The following is a 4,899-nucleotide window of genomic DNA, read 5'->3' on the forward strand; positions in this document are numbered from 1 at the left end:
ACGGTTTTCTGTGGAAATATCTTGACAGCAGGAGGTTAGAAGGCAAGATGAAATATTGTCTGTCTGCAAGCACATTTATTTATGTGCAAGTGCTTATGTGCATAAGAGATGAGCAGTTATATATGTAGAAATCACTCGAAAGGACCAAGTCCCTGGTATACATTTTTTTTTGCAAGACGGCATATGGAGAAAGAGCTACTTTTTTGATGTTGTTCTGACATTAAAAATGAAATTTCAGACACTGAATTGTGTTTTGTATTGAATCATAATCTCGTATAGAACCTTTACAGCAGACGATCGCAGCATTGTATTTGTAAAGTGTAGACTATTTTGCACTTAAATAGATGTTGATGCATTTGGGAAATACAACACAGTAAAGGGCTAAATCATAGTTTCTCCATTTTGTTATAATCCAAATGCATTTATATTACTATTATTATAAAGTGCCAGAAACACATACAGTCCCTCACAAACACATTAAATAGACAAGAGACTAAATTCTGCCCTTGGTTACACTTGCACATCTCCAGTGAAAGGGCTGTTAAGCTGCAGAGCGGTCTCCCTAGGGAAGCTGGTTGAAAAGCCCTGCCATTGTTCTAACAAAGCTCGGTGATAATATAGCACATGATGAGAGTAAATGAAGAGTATTTTACTTTAGATTTGATGGCCTGCCCTCCCAAATCTCTTTTGTCCCTATTTCCAAGGGTAGCCCCAGTCTCCCAGACCAAAACTACAGCATTGTGTCAGAACGAGGGCAGAAGAGGGAGGTCGTCTCCTCTTTGCTGTTTTCTTGCTTAAACACGTTATCACTTGAGATTATTAGACTGTGACTTCTTTGAGGAGGCATTTTGGATTAAATTCTTCAAAGTTTTGTGTGTACAGTTCCTGTAAAATTCTCATTCAACAGAGAACATCCTGCAGGACGGTATATAATCTTCTGGAGTTGTGTGGACAAGGACTGGCTTTATATGTGCAGTGGCTTTATATGTGCAGGACTAGAGAAAGCAAAGCCAAGAAATGCAGGTGTGAGGCATTATTGCTACAGGCAGGCCTGCTTCATGCGGGCATCTAAAGCTGTAGCAGAGGTCATGAAAGCAGCCTCTAAATTGTTCTCTTGCCAGAAAGGTGGAGAGTGAGATCTTGAGCGAGAAGTGAAATTAAATTTGTTAGTGATTAAAAGGACAAGAGAGGTGTTGGAAGCAATTGGTGCCAATGAGGCCTCTCGGCTGCTCCCCTGAGCAAATTGCAGTCTCGGTGGAATATCAGCTTCTCAGTCCATCACATTGCAGTAATCAAGTCTGGAGCTGATGGGAGCATGAGTCACCACTTAATTTTCTCATCAGTGGAGGCCAAGTTTTCAAAATATTTTTAGATGCACTTCTGCAGAGATTTCTGCCAGCCAGTGACAAGAAAAGGAGCAATAGCTGCTGTTGAATCAGGCTCTGCTCCCTTCCACCTACCCTACTGACTGCCATTTTGGGCAGGTAGGTTGAAGGCCTTTGGCATTGTTATGCAGAAAAGAGCCCTACTGAGTTGATCCTGTCACCTGGATTTGTTAAATAATAAATTAACCTGTTAATTCTTAGGCTATTTGGTAGGTTCAGATCAACTCTGACTCTCTTGCTTGCCCAGAGCAGAAGCAGGCACAAGACTGGAAACTGATTGTGATCCCAGCAGCTGCAGCACACACAGAAGAGGCCATGCATCTCCTAAGGATCCCATGCCGGTGCGTATCGTCTGCTCTTTACCTGTGTTCAAAGTTGCCACCTGGCACAACCATTTTTCACCCAGTTAAGAAGAAGAAGAAGAAAAAAGCCTCTTTGTATGGCATCCTCTGTGGGTGGGCTGCATCTAGCAGAATTGTAACAAAATCAAAGGCTTGCTGATGTTAGTTCATCTCTGTAAGGGAAAACTCGGTATTTACGGGTCTTAGGAAACAGTTTCAAATTCTAAGGGAAATCAGCTCTCCTAAAAGGGAAGAATGTGGGCTGTCTTGAAGGAAAGACAATTTCATTGATAGGATTAAAAAAAATTATGGAGGTCATATGAGAACTGGCCTTTTGCAAGGAGAATTGCAGGAAATAAAATTTGAGTGTCCCGTGACAATAATTGGGTATGAAATTCTGTTGACGAAAGCTTTTGCGATTCTGTGCTCCCTGTTACTTAGCATTGTGACAGTAGTCCTTCCCCTCCAGTGTCCTTTGTCTGCTGCACAGCCTGTACCCAAGATGTTACAAAATTCTATTTTATTTCCTGGTGCCCTCCCCATGTAGTTTTGCCACTTCCTGTCAACATCGTTTGAGGAAATAAGTGATCAGATGTCTTTTTTCCCTATCTTCAGCCTCAGTTCCGCCCCCCCCACCATTTTGTTTTGTTTGTTGTTTTTTTTTTAACTTCTCCCAGTGAGCTGTCCCTAACCGAACCTGTTGGTGTCATCACCAAGATGATGCTCTCGTCTGCTTGGAGAGCATCTCTAAGAAGATGCTGTCTTCTTAGAGACCCCATCCCGTGGCAGCATGACAAGATAACCATGACCGAGAAACCAGGGCAGCTTTCCAAGATGCTGCTTGGGGAAGCAGAAGTCAGCTTTTTGTGCTGACACTGAAGAACTTGACCCATGCAAATTACGGTTCTCATGTTCTTTATTAGGACTCGCAGCTCCCGCGGCTGGAAACACCCGCGTGCACACAGGCCCGCAGCTGACCCCTCTGTCTATTATAGTCGCTGTTGGTCCTTTGGGCAATCCAATCCCGTATTTGTGTGATACATTTCACTAAGTTCTTCAGCAAATTCTTGTTTGCTCTGTTTCATAATGTTGCTTTAAATTAGAGAAATTTTGGGAGAACCTCACTATTTTTTCTTGATAGAAATCACAAAAAAATCTTTTTTTTAGTGAAATATTTTAGATTATTACTGTAATTTCCAAACAGTGGCTCGGGACTAAAAAAGATGCATGGACAGTATTTGGCTCTTGCATTCACTCTGCCCCTTCCCAAAACATAGATGCAGTCTTTCAGGGACCTCACAGCGAGTTGCCTAAAGCCCCCTTTAGAAAACCACTACAACAGCTGTTTAGGTCCGATTCCCTGATAAATAAAATATATCCCAGAGGCATAATACCGTACTAAAAATAAGAGGAGGACACAATTTCAGCCAGCTAATATGATAACTCTATTTGATGCAGCTCACGGAGCGTTAATGTGGGAAGCTTGTATCTTTCCAGCTCGGCTGTCTGCGAGCATCGCGCACAGATCTCTCGCCGAGCCGCAGCCAAATCCCACCACCGTCTGAGCAGCAGCGTGGGAGCAGCGCTTCTCTGGGGGCGACGGGGCTTCTGCCACCCTGCGCTCACAAACTCCCCTCCTTCTGGCCTCTCCAAATGTAAAAACATAGCTGAGTTGTGACACGTGAGATTTTGTGTGAACCCGGGGAACGGAGTAAAAGCGCTGCAGTCGGTGGAGCCCGACCTTTATCACGTTTCTCATCAGGTAACACGTGTTTGTTATGCGTAACGCTAACGCGTAACCTCTCTGGTTATAAAGGGCATAAAGAGCTGAGCATAGCTATGCTGTCGCATATCATATATTTCCCAAATAATTTAAAGTACCTATTGGGACATTGCTTAAAAAACAAGGAAACTTAAATCTTGCTGGTAACAGGTTTTTTGGAAGATTTTTAGGTAGCGCCTTTTTTTTTTTTTAAATAAGGTGCATATTACATGTAGAAAAACAGCTTTCCAAATGTAACTGGGTGTATGTTAAACCATTATCTTCTATGTTCTATAATTTAATATATTACATCTATTTAAGAATGTATATACATATAATGTATTTACATATATTTAAGAATGCTTGTCTAGTTCTTTACTTTCATCGACAAACTCTCTCTGCTAATTAATCCCATTTGCATTTTTAGTGTTAGTATTTACAGAAATATGCTCCAGTGTATTGCAAGCAGCAGCTTTCTACATTTAAAAAAATAAATGTAGTGAGAAATTTCATTATTTTTCAGTACTAGTGAAAATAAAACAAAATTTAGTCTAAGATGGCATAGGATTATTCTTTGAATAGCTGCGGCTTGGAATGGCCTTGAAATTTTTTTCAGAAGCCCCAATTTAGGAGTTTATTGTCTTAGCAACAAAATGTTTGCTCTGAACAATCCCAGAAGCACAATACATTAGCAGAAGGAAGAGAGTATTTATAGCCAATAATTCAGCTGTTATAAATTATGACGGTAAAGAAAGAGAAAAGGTTTCCTTTTTAAAACTTGCTGCCAGATTCTGGTTTCAGTGATGCTGAGTAAGGTAAGTAATGTTCTTTTGATTAACAGTCAAGCCTTGAGTGGTTTTCGTTTAAAGAGGACTTTATTAAGCTTTTTTTTCCCCCTCAAACTCATCTTTTTTGTTCTGTTTTGAACAGACTGCCATCCGAAGAAAACTCTTGATGACTTTTTAGCCGACATTAAATTCCCACTGACAAACAGATGAGAATTATTATTAATTTGCTCGAGAAAGAACTAACGGGCTTTGCCAAATCAATCATGAAGATGACCAAGTGTGCTATTCATCTCTTCTGCATATTACTGCTTAAAAATCGCTATAGTTGTCCTTTAAAAATCCAATCGGTTCTTGGACTTGAAGTGAAAAATTTGGAGCGATGGTTGTCCTAGGCCTGGGGTTTGTTTGTTTGTTTGCAGTTTGGAGAAGGAGAGCGAGCTGCTGAGCGTGGATTCTTCGCTTCTCTGGCTGTGTTATTTGTTCCTTGGGTATGTTCCGTTGGGTCTGCGACCTTGGCTGTCACGGGGATTTTGCCCCTCGGCCGCAGCTGGAGGCCGGCGGCACCGGGTCCGCGTTAACCAGCAGCTCCGCTGCGTCCCTGCCCAAAACGAGGGACGGCAGCA

Source organism: Antrostomus carolinensis, unplaced genomic scaffold, assembly GCF_000700745.2.
Source record: "Antrostomus carolinensis isolate BGI_N321 unplaced genomic scaffold, ASM70074v2 scaffold23897, whole genome shotgun sequence".
Classification (NCBI taxonomy): domain Eukaryota; kingdom Metazoa; phylum Chordata; class Aves; order Caprimulgiformes; family Caprimulgidae; genus Antrostomus; species Antrostomus carolinensis.